Source organism: Petaurus breviceps, unplaced genomic scaffold (assembly GCF_028583685.1).
Source record: "Petaurus breviceps papuanus isolate PSGF00001 unplaced genomic scaffold, PetGlider_PUasm1.0 129, whole genome shotgun sequence".
Taxonomy (NCBI): Eukaryota; Metazoa; Chordata; class Mammalia; order Diprotodontia; family Petauridae; genus Petaurus; species Petaurus breviceps.
In genome coordinates this window covers 11,016,551-11,037,866 of record NW_027185665.1, presented here as the reverse complement: position 1 = coordinate 11,037,866, position 21,316 = coordinate 11,016,551, and positions in this window count along the sequence as shown.

The following is a 21,316-nucleotide window of genomic DNA, read 5'->3' as shown; positions in this document are numbered from 1 at the left end:
GAACACAATGTGATACAAAACAGGAAAGTTGGACCTGTCAGGATATTTGGAGACACCCTGTTTTCCAGAGTTAACCCCCAGCAAGCAAGCTGTGCCTCAGACTTGGCATAACAACGGTTCTTTACGCTCACCTTCTGGTTGATCTCACCCTCTGGCAAAAGTATTGTTTGACCTGCACCAGGGTCTCTGAGGGATTTATGATTTTCACATTCATCAATAACTATTTAGATTTATTGGAGCATCCCTAATTCTCAGGGACCTGAGAGCTGGTACAACAATCAATGTACTGCAGCAGAAAGCCAACCATCACCTCTCCTGACACTCCTGCATAACTGCTAAATGAACCCAACCAGATACTGCACCCACATTCTGGGCATGCTAACTCTGGTTCTCTACTCTGCTGTACAATCACAAGCCTCAATGACCCTTATACAATGATTCTAATGACTTAAAGATCATTCCCACAAGAACACCTGTATTGTCCCAAAAATGTCTGCATGTGTGGGCCTGCCATAGGAACCGTTTACTCAAGACCAAAGGATGATTGCATTGTGGTTTTCAGGAATATAAATGAGCCCTATTCCTTCCCCAGCAAGTCAAGCCCTCCTCAGGAGAACTTCCATTTGCAAATCTGCTTTCCTCACTCTGAAATTAATTAAACCACTACTTGATTCCTGACACACTTGCCTTTGGCCTGCTGTGTTCAGCTCCTGTGAATGACTATTCACAGGTTAGAAGCTGTTTTGGTCCAGTTGACAGACCCTAGTAATGCAAAGCCTTAAATGCCAGGCTAAGGAATTTTAATTTGATTTACTAGGAAATTGGAAGTCATTGAAGGTTTTCATGCAGTAAAATATTATTATAAATGTACATTAGAAAGACAAATTTGGCAGCCATGTGAAATATGAATTGTGAAGGAGATACTGGAGGCAGAAAGTCTGATGAGAAGACTATTGCACTAATATGGGTAAAAGCTAATGGAATTTGAACTAGAATGGGAGTAATGGGAATTATAACTCCCACAACCACTTTGAAAAATTAATGCCTATACCAATGGACCAATTAATTGTTTCAAAGCATTCATTGTTTTCACCTAAGTCTGACCTAAGATACTGCAGAAACCTTAAAATAGGAACTAGAAATTAGTTTGCATCTATGCATAATGAGGCAGTTGAACTGAAAAACAGTAAAAATCAGTCATGTTAGTATTTTTAATGGCCCATCCAGATCATCATACTGTGCAACCTCTGGGTAGATGGAGAAAGTACTTCCTATATATACAGCAGTTTTCAAAAAAAAAAAAGGAAAGATTCAAAACACTGTCTAAGGAGTTTTGTTTCTTTTTTGGATGGCAGGGTATAGGGCACATGAGCACAGCTTTTCTTTTAAAAACAACCAGACATTAAATCAACCAATCTGGGTTTTCCCTTCTTTATTGTGCCATTTTGTGTGAGTATGCTGTGTGTGTGTGTGTATGTAAATGGAATATGATCCTCCTGAAATAAAAGACTTTTAAAGTCTGTCTTTGTATCCCCAGTATTTAGCCCAGAGTCTGATAGATAGTAGGCTCTTTATAAAAGCATTTCTACAACTTCCTATCAAACTAATCAGTAAAGTTCATTCCTGTGGTACAATAGGTGAAGGCTCAGTGTTTGATTGTTGATTGCTTATTTACTTGCTTGTTTGCTTAATTGATTGTGCCAATTAAGCTTGTTTTCCAGAGCAAAGACCCAGCAAGAAGCCTGTGCCCCTGAGCTTGGCATAACAACAATTCCTTGTACTCACCCTCTGGATGATCTCAGCCACAGCAAAGCCCCAGAATCAGCACTTATGATTTTCCTATTTTCCAGGGGATCCTGACCTGAGAGCTGGAACTGCAGCCATCATACTGCAGCAGAAAGTGATCAATCACATCTCCCAACACTCTGAACAATTCCTGCACTTATAACTGGTAAGTGAACTGAACCAGGTGCTGCACTCCTGTTCTTCTGCACTAATTCTGATTCTGTACCTCACTGAATAATCACAAGTCTCAACAAACAGTAAGGTTTGAGACAATCACAAGGCACAATGATTCTAATAGCTTGGAGACTGCTCCCACAAGACCCAAGAAAGCCTGCATTGCCCCCAAAATGCCTTTATATGTGGATCTGCCATGAAAACTGTTTACTCAGGGCCTAAGAATGACTGTGTTGGGCACTGCCCTTTTGTGGTTTTCATGCTTAAAAACCCTAAGCCCTGCCACTAGTGAGCAAGCCCTCCTTCTCAGAAGGACTTCCATTGGCAAGTGTTTTCCTCCCTTTGAAATTAAACTTCTGTTTGATTCCTGACTCTTCTGTCTCTTGGCCTGCTTTGTTTGGCTCCAGCCACCCACAGGTTAGAGACCAGTGTCAGTCCAGTTACATTTAATATAGCCTGAAAGGATGGCTCACAGTGAAACTAAGAGGTCAATTAATGCTTAACATCAACAACTTACTAGAATCTAAACAACCTGAGAGAAAAATCTATATGAAAACTAGAGACCCTGTACTATGGAGTAACATTGCAGATGATGCCCCACTGAAGAGCCCATACTGTGGTACTCAAAAAGATAGGTTTATTTATGGCGTTCAACTGTACATACTTAAGTCCTATCAGGAAAGTCACAAGTAAGACCAACCTCAGTACATGCCCCATTACCATTCAAATTCCAACTAGAGACTTTACAAACTAAGGCACTTTGTAGAAAGGGAGCATAAACAGAAGAAACATTTAAACTTTTCTATTACTCCATTGCAACCATAAACAGATTGTTTATCCAGCTAAAACCTTTCATGTGAGACATGAGAGCATCATAAATAGCTACCCAAACCCAGAGGCAGGGCCAGAGCTCATCACAAAAAATATTGTTATGAGATGATAAATAAGCCTATAACCTTGGTTTCCACTAAAACTGTCCCAGTGGACAAATTTTCTACTGTATTCCACTAGGAAGTTCCTCTACTTATCCTTAACTGATGATAACTGCTAACTTCCCAAACAACCTTAAGTAGTCATGTTCCATCCCTCTTCGCATACTCACATCATCTAATGTAATAGTTATATAGTGCAGAAGTAATTACTAACCTTTTTTGTTGAAAGGTAGAATAAATTATTATTATTCATTTGATATTATGCCTGTCTTCCATCCCTCCTCCCCATCCCAACCCAGTTGAATTTTTGGGGGGTCTTGAATGGAACAAGTCATGGTATAATTTTTTGTACTCCTAAGATATGAACTAGAAGGAAACCTGGCAGTCTTTCTTCCATCACAGCTCAGCAACTAAAAAGGTTATATCTAGGCCATAGAAATTCTTTATTAAATATAAATAAGTTAAAATTATTTCAGTTCAGAAAATTTCACATACATTGTGAGATAATTAAATCCAATTGAATTCATCAAGTATTAAGTATATACAAAGTTCTAAACACTCTTAAGTGTTTAGAACGAAAAAATCAAAGATTAATAAATATGACAGTCCTCACTCTCAAGAAGCTTAAATTCTACATTAAATATAGATTTCAGTATTTCATACCAAAATTTTGACGTCACATAGGGAATCAGACAGATAAATGGTATACTGAAAAGAATACTAGAAAAAAAATAAGAGGAATTGGGGGGGGGTGGCGGCTAGGTGGCACAGTGAGTAAAGCTCTGGCCCTGGAGTCAGGAGGACCAGAGTTCAGTTAGGGCCTCAGACACTTAACTCGCACACACAAAAAAAAGCTAGCACACAAAAAAACTAGCTGTGTAACCTTGGGCAAGTTACTTAACCCCAATTGCCTTCCAAAAAAAAAAAAAAGGAATTGGGTTTGAATACTTGCTCTGATTATCTGTTAACTATTATATGGAACTTTTCATCATGTTACAATCTGAGAGAGAAATCTGTATGAAAACTAGTTACCTCAAAGGGCCTCAGTTTTTCCATCTGCAAAATGAGCAAGTTAAATTAGATGATGGACTCTGACTTACTTTCTAGCTCAGTGAAACCAGAGGAATGAAAAAAAAACATAGACTTTGACATTATCCATGTTATCTGCTCATTCATGTGACATGATGAGCTGTGTAAGTTTAGCTAACCAAACTAAATAAAAGTTGTGATGTAATATTCACCATAGTTGTAATAGGTTAGCATGTACAAAAAATATTGTAGTCATACTCACTTTGACAATTGTACTCATCCACGCATTTCTATTATGCCTATCACCATTGCTCCCTGAGTTAAAATATAATGTAAAAAATAAAACCACTCAGATGTACTTAAGCGCTGCTGCAACAATAGTCCTTTAACTGTTCGTTAGTCTGTATCTCTGCAGTAAATTAGACCCCTGGTGGAACTAGTGTCTGGATACTGTTGTGAAGGGGCCATCTCTAGTCATTCTGATCTATATCTTGCCACTGGACCCAGATAGTTCCAGAGGAGAGACTGAGGCTGGTGACTTGGAACAAACCTTCTCCACTTCAATTCACTTGTAAGTCAAGGCCTCATATTCCGCATGTCACAGTCCTCTTTGATAATGAGAGGAAACAACCATAATACCAACGCCAACAACCCCAATTTGCCTCTCCAAACATAACTTGTAAAGCATCTCCAAAATGCGGCTCCCTCCGTCTTTCTTTCCTTCCTTTCTTCCTTAACTCCTTCTTTCCTTTCCTCCTTCCATCCCTCCTTCTTTCCTTCCCTCCTCTCCCTCTGTCCACAAAGGGTGTTTTAACCTTACCTGTGGGTGCTCTACCCAAAGTAATATAAATTTTGGTTGCTGAAATATCACAAGGTATCTTGGGGTTTAAGGGAAGATTTCTTTCTTAAGAACCACGCCTTAAGCCCAAATCATTGTGGCTCTCATTTATTGGCCGCCAACAATGAATCCCAGTGCAAGCCTCACTTGGTCATTGGACCTTGATGATTCAGAATGAGTATAATTAGCAATTGTTTCTATTTGGGCCAGAGACCCTGAGGATCTTCCCCTCCCAGGTTGATTTTTTTTACAGAGGTCATTCTTTGCCTCATTTCTTACCTATACTTAATCACTGAATGGGCATTACCTCACTCAAGCTGAGACCTGGGAAAGACCCTAGCTGGAAAAGACTAAGGATTCCCACTGTATTCGGGGCCACCTCCAGTCTTCTTGATCTGTATCTTGCCACTGGACCCAGATGTCTTTAGAAGAGAGAGTGAGGCTGGTGACTTTGCACAGCCCTCCCTTAAATCCAATTCACTTGCAAGTCATGGCATCACCTTTCTGGCATCATGGTCATCACAAACAACAAGTATTGTCATGAGCACTGCTAAAATGAAGGAAGACAGAAAAGCTGTTTTTCCTCAGAAGACTTGGCATCTTTGTCTTACACGAAATTCCCCTCTTCATCTAAAGGCCTGGGGCTTGTCAGTAAAGGCAGTAAGTAAGTAGCCCAGCCACATTTTCACCAGCAGTAGCATCTGACATCACTGAGAATGACTTCCAAGGACTGACTGAGGTCAAGATCTGGTCCATCCATTTAAATTTCTTTTGAAGATCATTATGAGACTTCTGGGTCAGAAGAAGAGGATGGAAAAATAGTTTACAGTCATGTACCAAAAGTAATCATGGAAGACGGGCAAAAAGAATACTCAGGTTTACTTTGTTCCTCTTTCAATTTGCTCCCCACCGGCCTTCACAGAAAACCACCAAATTTCAGAGTTGAAAAGGGTCTCCATGGCCACCTAGTCCAACTCATGTTTGCCTCTGAATCCTGCCTACACCATCTCTAACAATAAGTTATCCAGGCTTTGCTTGAAGAAAACATGGCCATGTGAAGTCCTATGCCATAGTAGATAGAACACTGAACCTGGAGTTAAGGAGATTTAAATTTAAATCTTGTATCAGGCACTTATAACTGTAAAATCATGGACAAGTCAGCTCACTTCTCTGAGCTCTACTTTCCTGAAAAATGTGTATAATACTAATCCTTGGGAATGCCATCAGCATGTGAGAATCTAATGAGATCATGTAAAATGTTCACATACTTTAAGAGCTACACAAATATGGACTATTATTGAGGGTGGATCCATCACCTCTCACAGCAGCCCCTTCTACTCTTAGACACCTGTAATTGTTAGGAAATTTTTCATAACATTGAGCCTAAATTTGCATTGCTTCAATTTCAGCCCATTCCATGTTCTGGCATCAGGGGTATTTATTCCATTAACTAAGTGGAAAGAGGGGTAAGCACCATCCTCTCTAGCCAACCAGAAAAACTCAGCAGACCTTTGTTTTTTTTTTCTAGAAATGCCACACTATAGCAAGCATTGTCTTATGTATTAAAGGCTGTGATAGCACCACAAATTTACTAGTTTATACAATTTGGTATAGTGGGTAAGCCACTGACCTAGGAATCAGGAGACCTGAGTTTCAGGTTCTGGTGTGGGACATTGGATAGAGTGCTGGCCCTGGAGTTAGAAAGACCTAAGTTCAAACCCAGTCTCAGACATACAAGTGTAAATGCGTAAGTTTCATTCTTCCACTTTCTGCTACTATCTAGTTACGTGAGTTTGAGCAGGTCATTTCACTTACCTGTACAACTGTGAGATAAAGGGATGGATTTAGATGATTTTTTCATCTTTTTTTTTTTAAAGCAATTGGGGCTAAGTAACTTGCTCAAGGTTACACGGCCAGGTGTTTCTGGGTGGATGCTAAGTGTCTGAGCCCAGATTCGATCCCAGGTCATCCCGACACTGGGGCCGATGCTCTTACTCGCTGAGCCACCTGGCCGCCCTGGAAAATTCTTTGATTTATCAATCTTGGAGATTTTTTCATTCAATTAATAAATTAATAAGCATTTATTAAGTATATGCTGTGTGCCAGGCTCTGAACTAGGAGCAGGAGATAAAAACAAAAAACAAAAGTGAAACAATTTCTTCCCTCAAGGAGCTTACATTTTAACATGGAGAGGGAGAGGGGGGAGGCCTACACACACATATAAAACATATACAAAGTAGGCACAAGATAAACACAAGATAGACCCTAGCATCATACAGAAGGCAATGCTTTAAGGGAGTCTTAAAAGAAACTAGCCAGAAGTAAAAAATGAGGAAGGTGAATGCTCTTGGCAAGAGGGACAATGAGGGCAAAGGCACAGAGACAGAAAGTGTAAGAAACAATAAGACCACCATGGCTGGATCACAGGATGAATGTAGAGGAGTAACATCCAATAAGGTTAAAGAGTCAGGATAAAACCAGATCGAGAAGAACTTCAAATTTCAAAAGGAAACATTTATACTTGATCCTAGAGAAAATAAAGAACCAGTACAGCTTATTGGGTAAGGAAGAGGCATGGTCAAATCTGTGCTTTAGGAAAAATCATTTTGACAACTGTGTTAAGGCTATATTGGAGTGGAGAGAGACTTGGGGAAGGGATATCAATTAGGAAGCTACTTAAGATAGTCCAAAGAGAAGAGTAATGGGGGCCTGATCTAAGGGAGGAAGAAAGAATGTTTATGAGAAATGTGGAGGTAGAAATGATGAAGTAGATTGGATACATGGTATGAGTCAGAGTGAGAAGTTGAGGGCAAGACCAAGGTTGCAAACCTGGGCAACTGGAAGAATGTGAATGCCCTCAGCAGAAACAGGGGAGTTTAGGACAATGGCAGGTATCAGGGTTGACTGGGGATAAATAAAATGAGTTCTGTTTTGGATAAATTGAACATTGTTGTTCAGTCATTTTCAGTATTTTCCAAATCTTTGTGACCCCATTTGAGGTTTTCTTGGCAAAGATACTAGAGTGATTTGCTATTTCCTTTTCCAGCTCATTTTCCAGATGAGGAAACTAAAATAAACAGGCTTAAGTGATTTGCCCAGAGTCCCACAGCTAGGAAGTATCTGAGGCCAGATTTAAACTCAGGAAGATGAGCCTTCCTGACCCCAAGTCTTGCATTCTATCCACTGTGCTACCTAGCTGCCCCAATATGTTGGGAATGATAAAATTAAAAGAAATTCAATTATAAATGTCAATAATAGTTAGTTGATACTTGGAAGTCAGGGGACTGACTAGAACTAGAGAGAGAGAGAGAAAGAGAAATCCAAGAATCATATGTACTAAAATAATAACTAAACCCATGTAACCTGATAAGATGACCAAGTAAGAAATTTATAAAAACAGGGCAGGACTGGGAATATACCCACAGTTAGGGGCGTGACAGAGATAATTAATCTATCTATGAATATCTAATTAAAACTAACATCTTTAATCTTTAATGATCTTTAATGATCACTCTTAGACCAAAGAACAGTTAGTCAAGCAGGAGGAGAATCAAGTTAAATAATAATAAATATTACATGTAAATAATATTAATATTATTATAATAATCATAGCTAGCATTTATATAGTACCTACTATGTGACAGGCACCATGCCAACTATCACCTTATTTGATCATCATGACATCCCTCAGAGGTAGATAACATTATTATCCCCACTTTTCAACTGAGGAAACATGTTTCCTTGGCTCTGCTTACTTCTTTCTGCATCAGTTCATATAGATCTTTCCATGATTCCCTGCATTCATCCCATTTTTCACCTCACAGTAATGTTCCATTACATTCATGTAACACAACTTGTTAAGTCATGCCCCAACTGATGGATGTTTATTTTATTTCCAATTTATTGTTATTCCAGAAGGTGTTGCTTTAAATACTTTGCTGCTGGGGCGGCTAGGTAGCACAGTAAGTAAAGCACCAGCCCTGGAGTCAGGAGGACCTGAGTTCAAATCCAGCCTTGGATACTTAACACAAAAACTAGCCATGTGACCTTGGGCAAGTCACTTAACCCCAAATGCCCTCCAAAAAACAAAAACAAATACTTTGCTGAAATTGGAGACTTTCTGCTTATCAATAGTCTCCTTAGGATGTAAGCAAGCATAGCAATGGAATCTCTGGGTCCAAGTGTTTAGAGGGAGATCAGGGAGTGTTCTTCTTGATTTGCCTGGTGGAGCTTTGGTCATTCACTGGAATATCATCAACTATTGACTTAAGAGAAGAGTCAAGGAGGAAAGCACTTGATTATGGCAGTGTTGCTTACAGAGTTGATGGGGGCCAGAGAAATACATCTGAGAACTTGAGATCAGTGTGAGACACTTCTAACCACCCAGCACTCCTGAAGTCAGAGGTCCTAGAACCAGAGATATTATAGGATGATAGCATCACAGAATTGGAGCTAGAGTCAATACAGCATGAATCCATAGATGCTGAATTGGAAGGAGAAAGGAGGGGAACAAGAATTCATTAAGTGCCTACTATGTCTCAAGCTCTATACTAAACACTTTACCAATATCTTATTTGATCCTCACAGCAATCTTGCAAGGTACGTACTATTGCATTGTTTCACGGTTGAGGAAACTGAGACAGGCAGAGGTTACGTGACTTGTTCAGGATCATACAGCTAGCAAGTAAAGCCAGATTTGAACTCAGTCTCCCTGACCCTAGACCCAGTGCTCTCTCCACAAGCTGCTGACCTTCACAGGACATCCAATTCAACTCTTTTGCTTTATACGTGAGAAAAGTGAGACAGAGAGGTCATGATTTGCTCAGGGTTCCTTGGGTAATAAGCATCAAATGCCACATTTGAATCCAGGGCTTTCTGATTCCACTGTACAACAACTGAGAGTAAGCCCTTCACTTTTACAGATGTGGAAACTGAGGTCCAGAGAGATTAAGTGACTTCCACAAAGTCATACAGGTATTAGCAAAAACATAATTCATACTCATATCTTCTCACTCCAAATCTAGTATTCTTTCTACTACAACATAAATGCATAAATTGCTAATATGCCAGGCAGCTATACATAAATAAAAGGATAAATAAATAAATAGATAGATGAAATTTCTTTAGGTAAATGTTGAAAAAATACTCTTGGCTTACAAATATTCTTGTCATGAAAACTTATCTTGGACTGGTACTGCAAGAATACTGGCTTGTTTCAGGCAATCATTGGTATGTTCTTTAAGGAAAATAAGAACATAGGCCTAGGTTTGATCATAAATTATTCATTTGAGGACTTTCCTCATTTTGTTTCTGAACATTCTCCTAGCTATTTTCTTAACAGAAAATCCCTTGTTGGTTCCATCGTTTACAAATGAAGACAATTCCCAGTAAAATAATAACACTCCCCACAAGTAAGGACCCATGTCGTGTCAGCTTATGATCAGCCTCTTTGGTACTCAGCAACTATATTCTTCACAGTCATGGGGGGCTGGTATTCTGGTGGGTCTAATTAAAGGATGTGAAATTTTATTTTATTAACATTAGATAAGTAATGATAAGAGTATCCATCCACTACAAACATTATTGCCAACAATAGCCTCTGATAACATTGAGCTTTTTATTTCTTCTTTCCAAACTGCTCAGCAGGTTTCAATCAAATCAGGATTTTCTACTATGAAAAGAAACTGGATATTTTATGCACTATATTTCCATCTCTTTATAAACTCTTCATTGGTTTACAGACCCCAAGACCTTCAGAAAGCATTGCAAATTCTCATTATGTTCCTTGGCATTAAATTTGGCTTTAGATTGTCTGATTTATCTGAAGACCAAATTCCATGTAAATAGACATCCTCTATTAGGATTGGCTATCCTTCCCAGCTACAGCAGACAACAAGTAATTCAGGCTAATCATTCTGGTCCTCAGGACTCTTATTAGAAGAGTTAATAACAATGGCACTTTTAGCTAAAGCCACATTTTAGTAGATTTTCCCTTACATGAAGGGAGGAGAAAAAGAATCTTAAAAGGTAATTTGGGGAACATTCCTTTTAAGAAACCTTTTCAAAGACAGTCAAGGAATTCTTAGGTGGCTATGACAATGGATCCTTTAAATGAAGGAATGGACCGACCAATACAATGAAATGAGAAGTCTGAAAATTGTCTGATGAAGGTGGAGTAATAAAAAATCAACAAGTCAATAAACATTTATTAGGTACCTACTATGTGTCATGCACTGTGCTAAGCTCTAGGAACACAAAAAAGAAGCAAAAGGCAAGCCCTGCCCTCAAGGAACTTACAATCTAGTGGGAGAGACAACACGCAAATATAAACAAAGCAAGTTTTGTGTGTGTGTGCGCGCGCGTGAGAGAGACGCACATTCATGTACACCCCCACACAACTTCAAATTGGTGGTTGGGGGAGGTTAAGGAACTAGAGGCCGGGGAGACAGAGAGGTAGCTTGTTGTAGGAGAAGGATACCTATTGAAGGAAGAACAGAACAAGTCAGGATTTATTTGTTTTAAGTTGATAGATTTTAAAAGGTAAGGGTCTTTGGGTAAAAAATAATGTTTTGTAAAGAGAGAGAGAGAGAGAGAGAGTGTGTGTGTGTGTGTGTGTGTGTACTCATTTGGCATTCAAAGTTCTTCATAACCTAAAATATATATTATATATAATGATAAGTGATAAATAGGCAATAACTGACAGAGGGAAAGCATTAGAATTAAGAAGAATTGGGAAAGGTTTCCTGTAAAAGATGGGATTTTAGTTGTGACCTAAAGGAAACCAGAGAAGACAGTAAGTAAAGTTGGGGGGGTGAGAGAATTCTAGGCATGAAGGAGAACCACAGAAAATGCCCAGAACTGAGAGGTGGAATGTCTTGCTGGTGGAACAGCCAGGAGGCCAGTATCACTGTATCAAATAGTACCTGTCAGGGAGTAAGGCATAAGAGATCTAGAAAGATAGGAAGGCATTAGGTTATGAAGGACTTTGACTACCTAACAGAGCATTTTGTATTTGATTCTGGAAGCAATAGGGAGACCCTAGAGTTTATTGAACAGGGGGTAACATGGTTGGGTCTGCGCTTTCAGAAAATCACTTTAGTGGCTGAATGGAGGATGGATTGGAACCGGAAGAGACCTGAGGCAGGCAGATTCACCAGCAGGCTATTGCAATAATTCAGGTGTGTGAGGTGATGAGGGACTTTGCCAGATAGATATCAGTGTCAGAGGAGAGCTAGGGATATTCCAGAGATCTTGCAAAAGTAAAGCTGATAGAATTTGGTTTGGCTTTTGGGGGAGACAGGGAAGTATTGGTTGTGAGGAATCCAAGATGCATTCTAGGTTGTGATGGGAAGGATGAAAAGATGGTGTTGCCCTCTACAGGAAGAGGGAGGGTAGGGATGGGGGCTTAGGGAGAAGGATAATGAGGAGGAAATGGCAACCCTAACAGAGTCCTTCATCAATTAAGAGAGGAATTTTAATTGTTTTTTTAGTCTTTAGAAGATGGGTAGTTCTGAACAACCAAATGATATATATATATATATATATATAAATTAAGACAGGATAATCCATTCCAAAAAGATCCCTCTTTCTTGCTAGGATCCAAATTCCTTTTAAAGTCATTCCTAAGATGGTTATTCAGGGATTCAATTCCACTCATTTAATGAATCTCAAAAGGGCTATTAATTAATGTTAGTTAGAGAAGACTAAGGAAGACTCACAAGGGACTGACTAGGGGGAAAGTGATAGAATATTCAGTTTAATTACATTTATTTAATTCATCAGAGACAAGAGGAGGTTAGTGCCTCTGTCAAACTCTTCTGAAGCTTCTTGTGAAGAAGGAGGGTGTGTAAAACTTTGTCCAGTTGATGTGATCTGGGATTATCAGACTAAAATACATGAAATGACTGACTGATCTGTAAAAGGGTGATAATGATGCCCAGAAATTAGTCTCCTTTTCTGGTAAACAAATTAAAGGCATGATTGAAAACAGCCATCATTTTCTCAGAACTTCTACACTCTTAAGGAATTTTCAAAGCCTTTAAATTCTACAGCCTTGTAAATGTTCTCAAAAAAAAAATCTATGAGCCCTTCATGGGCCTTGCTCATTTCTTCCAGCCTCCCATAGTCACGTCCCCTGCAACTTCCCACATTCACACAGGTATACCCACAGCCACATTTGTTCAAAATTGTATCACCACATCAAACACAAGGAACTCACACCGCTTCTCTGCCATTACTCTATTTACACATCATTATGGCTTAGGATCATGTTTCCCAACCCAAATTATACTGTGAGTGAGTAAACTTATCTATATTTTTTAACATAGACCACAGTGTCCCCTCCCCCCACACCAGCTTTAGGTTGATGGTTTGGGAAGGTTAGGGAGCCTATGGTAAAAGAAAGATGACTAATGAAAGAAGAATAGAAAAGGGCGAGTCAGAGTTTATTTGTTTTAAGTTGATAGGTTTTAAAAGATAAGAGCTTTTAGTTAAAAATAATATTTTGCAAATGAGTAAAATTTTGCTTTAGACTGGCAATTGGGAAAGTGATCTAGGAAATCAAAGAAGAAAGGCATGAACACCTGAAAATGTCACTTTCACTGATTTCTTAAAACCTAGCTAAATCTCTCCTTTTTCATATATATATAAGCTACTTGAAAAGAGGAGTCATTTTTCCTCTCTTTTTTTTTCAAAGTGCCTAGTAGAGGACTGAGAAAATGACACAAAATAACACATTCATAGAAGGTTAAAGCTAGAAGTGACCCTTATGATCTTCTGGTTCAAGCCATTCGTTTTCTAGACAGGAAATTGAAACCCAAAAGAGTTCAGTGATTTGTACAAGGTTGCACAGTTAACAAATGGCAGAGCTGGGTACCAAATTTAGGCTTTTGGAATCAGAACCCAGGGAATATACATAGTAGAAGAGGGATAAGGCCTGGACCTGACCTTGTATTGATTTAGGGAATATCCAGGTGAGGAAACTTCCTCTACCAATGTAGGCAACTTCTCTGAGTCAGAGATTGAGTAAATGGCTTGCCCAGGGTCACACAACCAGTATGTGCCAGGGGCCAGACTTGTGCTTACTCAGGTCTCCCTGGTTCCAAGGACAACTTTCTTAATTTACTGTGCCCTGCTGCATACCTGTTCATTGGAATTGACATGGGGGTAGGCACAGAGGATGACCACGAAGGAAGGCTCAAAGGGAAATGGGGTTTGCTCACAGACTAATTGTGCACTAATATAGCCATTCATCCCAGCAGGATTCTTCTTAGATGTCAGCTTGATTGGCAAGCCATCCTCCTCGAGTTTTAGAGGATAAGGTATTTCTCTTCTTGCCAAAGTTAATCACTCCACTCGAAGAGTTAATCACTCTTGATCCCATTTTTCCTATTTCCTCTAGGACCTAGTCCCATCAATCATGACCTTTCTCACTCTCATTGTCAGTCTCTTTCCGTCTGTCTTCTGACAACTTGCCCTCTGCCTATAAATGTGCTTATGTTTCCCGTGTTCTAAAAGTATTTATCTTTACCCCATAATTCTCCTTCTAAGCTATCAATCTGTATCCCTCCTCACCTTCAGTACTAAATGTCTCTAAAGAGCTGTCTATACTTTTCCATGAACCACTCACTCTTCAGTGCTTTGCAATCTAGCTTCTGCCCCCTATAAACCTAGGGAAATCACTCTTTCCAAGGTTACTAATGCCCCTTTTGACTACTCAAACAAAGGATCCCAGTAAATTTTGCAGTTCTCTTGATTTGAGCCCCCACAGAAAATTCTCTTGAGAGAAAATTCTCTTACCAGGATCACCTAATGTACCTGCACAAATCCACTGTTTTCAAGTACACTATTCCCAGTTTTAGAGAAGAGGGTTTTATTAAAAGGGGGTTTAGAAAAAAAGTCAGAAACCATTAAATATATTAGCTTGAATCCCAAAGATTCATCAATGTAAATTTCCAGTGTCACTTAGAGTAATAGGAAGGAGCATTTTTCTAGTGGAAGTCTTTCTCTCCAGCTGGTTCTGTCACTCAAGGAACTCTCTAGGTTTTGTCTCTGTTTCTGTTTCTGTCTGTGTTCTCTCTGTCTCTGTCTCTGTATCTCTGTATCTCTTTCTCTGTGTCTCTTTCTCTCCAACGTCACCTGATCTCTCCATGTATGCAGTTCTTTGCTACTCTCTACAGCTTTCTCAACTGTAAAGTGAGAAAATTGAATTAGGTCAGGGGTTCTTAACCTTCCTGGAATGTTTTAAATGCTTTAAAATTCATAAAACAAAATACATAGGATTACAAAGGACATCAATTATTTCAAAATACAGTTATCAAAATATTCTTAAAAAAACAATTTGCAGAATCCTTAAAAATCAGTCTAGAGACTCTTTGGGGATTCAGAGACCCCAGATTAAGAACTCCTTAGACTAAATGATCTCTTAAGTTTTTATCACTCTCTCAACCTTAGATCCTTTGGTAAGACTTTTTCTGATTCCCCAGAGATCTCTGGGGAAAGTCTTCTTACAGAGGTCCACCTGCAACGCTCCTCTAATAGACACCCTCTTTCAGCAATTTGTGCCCTGGGAATTAAATGGTGTGAACCTCAGTAATTCCTCTTCTAGCTTAGATGAGGTTACAGCTCCCCCAAACAGAGCTTGGGTATCAGGCAGGGCATTAGACCAGGAATTTTCCCTTATTGCAGGTCAATCAGGAAGAGGATCCTAGCATCCCTTTTGAAGAATGACATGCTCCACCCTCAAAATCTCTGCCTTTAGAATTCCTCTCTAACTCCCCTCTCCCCTGATCTGAAGATAAAGTAGTGAGGTGCAGAGAAAGGAGGGCTAAATCGGAATTCACAGATTTCAGCTCTGCTGCCATTTAGTACTTGTGTGATTCTGGTCCAGTTTTATATATATACATACATCACTGCTCTGGGCCTCAGATTTATCATCAGCAAAACGAAAGATGACCTCCAAGGTCCCCCCAGATCTACATCGATGATCTCATCACCCTATGATCTAGTCATATGAAAGTTTCCAACACAAACCCCATTTTTAGGTGGGATGACCAACCACTTCTGAGGGCCTTCCATATTTAATATTGAGAGTAGGTCTTCCTGACCCAAAGAATCATTCCCCACTTGTTCAGAGGCTCACAAGCACTCCCATTTATTTTCTAATTTACTCCCTAAGGTCTTACTTGGGTAGGATTATTCCAACCACCCAAGGCAGTCCAAGTTTAGTTACTACTTACCTGTCCCATGGCCTCAGGCATCTTCAGCATTCCTTAAGACAAGCATGATCTCAGGCTGCTACTTTTCTCCTGAGCCATTTTAGGGCAGTGAGGAAGAAAGGAATATTCCTGCAGAAGCTATATTAGCCACAAAGTATCTCTGAATACAGGAAAAGATGATTTATTATAGAAGGCAGTATATGCTGAGTGCCCAAAACATAGACTGACAGAAACTGTCTACAAGGGTCCTATTTTAAGAATACAAGCACCATTAGCTAAAGGCCTGGCTTCATCTATTTTATCTTCCAGAAGCGAGGCTATGTCTCCATGACACCACCAATCAACCATTAAGAGTTTGATTCTGTCATTTTCCCATTGTATTAATAGTTGAATGTTACACAATGGATCATATCTGCTGCACAGTTGATAGGATTAAGTCATTATGGTGGGTATAGAGAGCAGATCAGCCAGTCCCCCTGCAATGATGTGATTAACTGTGCATCATTCAGCCATTTCTGCATGCAAAAGAAAGAAAAAGAAAAGAAGAAAGAAAAAAAGAAAAAAGGTTGACTGCACCATAGTCCCTCTGGTCCTGTCAGGAAGTCATAGACTTAAGATATGGAGCAAGAGAAGAAATCAATTCTGATCATAATAAAATATTTGAAAATGCTTTGAAAAGCATAAGATGTTACACAAATCTAAGATGTTATTATTTTTCTACTTTTTTAAACAGAATTCTGGATTTAGGGTTGGACCAGATCTGAGAAATCATGCCACCTTTCATCATACAGATGAGGAAACTGGGAAACTAAGGTTGGATGAGATGTCTTGAAAGTTACACCCAGAGCCAGAGTTGAAATGTGAGTTGTCTGATTCTAGATCCAAGGCTCTCTATGGCATCATGTTACCTTTATTCTAGGCAACTTATTGGGATATAGCCATAGTGTGTAGCCACAGACTATGCTTAGTAGCCTGAGTTGGAGGTAAGAAATATTTCCATATCCAGGCTCCTTAATAAAAATAGTTGAGAAGAAAAAAAGATCTGTCCAGGTGATGGGGTACCTGGGGTCTAGGTCAAACCAACTTGTAAAATCAGTCTGTGAATTTGTAATTTGTCCTTTCCCTCCTTGAGATCTGCCCCTTCTCCCCTATCCCACACTCCACCTAGGCAACACCCTGTGACCCCTTTGTTCTTACTTAATCTCTTGATTTCTTCAGGGCCTGGCCCACACCCTCCTTTGTCCTTGCCTTTTGTCTCCTTCAACCTGGCCCAAATCTTATCTAAACTCTCTATTCACATACTGCTCCTCTTGGTCAGCTCTGACCTTTGTCTATGCACTGAGGCCCCTCCTGTCAGGCCAGCCCTGACAATGGCAGCCCTACCCTTTAAAGGTAAAAGCATGTACCCCTCTCACTCGCAGGTCCCCTAAAGGACTCTTGCCCGCTGTAATGGCGTAATAATAAACTTTCTCAACTCCAACTCCAAGCAAGGCTGAGCTGAATTCTTTTCAGACACCCTTGCAGGTTTCCTGGTCTTGGATGAGATCAGGGTTCCTGCTGAACCTATTGGGATCCCGTCCCCCATCACAGGTAGATGGAAATCAGGCTGGTCATTACTAGGAATTTTTTCACCTGTGGAAGAAGCAGTCAAGCATGGGGTATGACAAGGGAGTGACAGTGGTGGCACAGAGGACAGGCTGATCATTGGCTCATTCATGCTGGGAGAGGGAGCAACCTATTGCACTAGAAGAATGGCAAAATTTCCACAGAGTTTATCCAGTGGTGGCAGAAAGACAAGTTATGAGAGAAGATCGTTGTAATGACTCATGTAGCATTCCAAAACTAAATGAGGGAGTGAGGTGACAATGTATAACACAACAGAGGACCATTCAGCAGACCTGAAAAGGAAGGTCTAGGGAAAGTGGACCCCACCTGAGAAGAAACATAGAGTCACATTGGGATGTCAAATCAAAATGTACAAATAACAATTTAATTAAAGCAAAAGAAATGCATAATGTCATGACCCCCACAGTAAAAATATTGACTCCCATAACAGGAGGAAGCTCTCCTTTCATGCATTTTTGTTGTATATGAAGCATCATGGAAAAAACTGTCTTGAAGGTGTGACAACAATACAAAGAAGTAGAAAGGAATTCCAATATTTTGTTCCTTTATTGAATACCTACAGCTTGTGAGAAGCTGTCCTAGGCTACGCTACAGCTACAAAAATAAGACATGGTCCTGCAGATCAAACATCAGAATGATTGGCTTCATTTCGCCCTTCACATCCATGTGTTTTGTGCCTTTTTCCCTATCTGTGATTTTTCCTTTTATCTAATGTACCACTAATACAGAACTAGCTGAACATATTTCTACCATGAACTGTGAAATTCTGATTCATCAGAACTCAAGTTAACCTGAACCTTACCCAAATAACTAGCTGAATTTACCAGAAGCAGAAATGGTCCTGGGAGAAAAGGAAGTGATATAAAATTTTCAACTTTAAAAAGCTTCAGAAAACTCTTTGAAAGATTTTACTTGAGTTAAAGTCATCAAAGGTCATCAACTACACATTTTCTAACTTCTGAGTATGAAGAATTTTCTTTCTTCTCTTCTTTTTCTGTCCCAACAAAAAAAGCAAGAAACAAAATTACCCCCAAATCAAAAGAAAAGCTGCCCTCTGGCCCATGAGTTCAAAGGAAGTCCCATAAATGCAAGAGGGAAAACTACTCACTAAAATAAAAATATACAGTTGAACAAAAAGCAAACCCATAATTGACTCTCTGTTCACATTTGTGTCTGAAAAGTCTCAGCTTCCTTCAAAATCAGCCCAAGTTCCATCTTCTCTAGATATCACCTCCTGACTGATCTCCCCCAAATCCTAAAGTTGCCCAAATTACCCTGGATTCTATCTTTTAAATTCCAACTAACGTCCCACCTTTTATTGGAAGTTTTGCCCAACCCTTCTTAATTCTAGTACCTTCCCTGTATTATTTCCTATTTATCCTGTATATAGCTGGGTTTTTTGTATATATTTGTTTGCTCATTGTCTCCTCCATTAGATTGTAAGCTCCTTGAAGGCAAGGACTGTCTTTTGTCTCTTTTTCTATCTGCAGCCCTTAGCTTAGTGCCTGGTACATAGTAGCCACTTAATAAATGTTGATTGATATCTTATACATCTATTTATATCTATACATTCTCTGCCCTCTGATCAATGTAAGTTCCTTGAATAGGAGATAAGTTTCATTTTTTCTTTGTATCCCCAGAGCCAAGCGCATCACCTGATTCAAAGGAGGTATTTAACAAATACTTGTTGACTTACTTACTGATTTATTAAATAGGATCAGAGTAAACATAGCCTCTCATTTGCTCTCTGCAAACATCCTTTAGAGAATATTTGTATTTACTTATTATCTTTCTGTGTTTTATTTTGTTCAATGGTTTTGTCAGTTGGTCATGAAATTTCTTTGATAAGGCTTAAAAAGAAAGCTCAAGAACATCCAAGGTCATTGTTGAAATCAGATGTTAGAAGATACATTAAGTCAGATATTGAACTCTATGGAAGGTATAGTAGGACTGATGAGACTACTAGCCTTTCCTTAAGACTTGCCAGATCTCGGGAGTTCTATACCCCTTTTAATTGTGTGTATGAGGATATGTTGGGGGTTTTTTGTGACTGTTAATGCTGTCCTTCCTCGGAGGAATTTAAATGAGTCAATACTGCTTACTGCAGTGTATATACATGTATACACATTTATATTAATAAGTAAGGATTTTATTCCCCTGGTAAGAGTTTTGTTTCCTCTTACCTAAGGACTTTGAGTTAGCGTTTCATATGTAGAATATCCAGGGTGTGAAAGAACAAGTGAAATATAAGTATTTCTGTTAGAAAATTATTCCTCACTTGAGAGAATAACCAAAGACCATTTTCCCGGAAATTGCCAAGATATTGGCATTTATCTTGTGTTAATTATTCCTTGCTTTTTTCTTTCACCCCTAAAACCAGTCAGGTGGGTCTCCCCCTCTTTCCATAATTACCTCATTGATAAGTATCCATCTGAGACTAGAGGACCCCATAATACCTGGCATCATAAATAAGATGCCCCATGTTTCCATTGTTAACTAAGATCAGATACATTAGGAAATATTATAGGCTCCCTATATGCTGTCATCCTCCCTCCCCAATCACTGCACTCCAAGATTCCAAAGCATAAACCTGGGAGTAGAGGTAGTAGAAAATGCTTTGCTCTCCATTAATCACAATCCTGGAACTCCATAAAAGGAAGGAAAATATCAGAGATGAGACTTTTTCTATATGAAAAGGAAAAGCTAGGAAACCATCTTTGAGCTGCCATACCATCCCAGTCTGAGGAGCTGCTCTATACCATCCTCCCTAACTGGACATGGATTTCCAGTCCTGAAATATCCCATTCCTGTTTGATTATATAAAAAAAAAAAAAAATACGTCCCTTAATCAACATCTTTGGGACATGTGAGTCTGTATGGACTTACTTATCTCCTCTGTAGTATGGATGCTTGAATTATCATTATCATCATCATCATCACCATCATCACTAGAAACAATTTAAGGTTTGCAAAGCAATCAAGTATCTTACAAATATCTTATTTGATCCTCACATAACACTGACTATTATTATCCCTTTTTGACTGATGAAGAAACTGAATCAGACAGAGGTTAAGGACTTGCCCAGGGTCACACACCTAGAAAGCATCTGAGATCAGACTTAAACACATCTTCCTGAATCATCATGAAATCATTTATTTGGAAAATCACTTGCCACCAAATGAAAGGATTGACCTGGATAGGAAAACCTCATCGTCTCAACCTTATTTTTTTTTAAATCTTCAAACTCAGGAAAACTTCATTCTAATTGCTGCAGTGAGTGGCACTGCTTTAGAAGTAAAATTACAGCAATTGTACATTCTATGCTTAGTGCTGAGCTACGGACCTTTCATGATATTTAGCAAATGGAATTGGGAAGACGACTCACAATAGTTCCCTTCTTTCTTATTTCATTAAGCTGCAAAAAATAAAACGAAATGTTAGACATTTTCATAGCTTACAAAGAATACTTTTAATAAAAATTATGGGTTGCAGTCAGTTAAATGCAGTTCTAATATGGAATTTACCACTGGGACCAGAAACTGACCAATCAGGAGGAGAATTTCTTCAACCCATATGAAACCAAATTCAACAAAGATAGCAAAAGAACTATTCTGTGAAGTTGCAATGAGACATTCCACAGTTTGTCATTCAGAGATCATAAGTCTTTATGAGCATAGAGTGGTTTTCTTTTCCTCTCTTAAAAAACACATTTGCT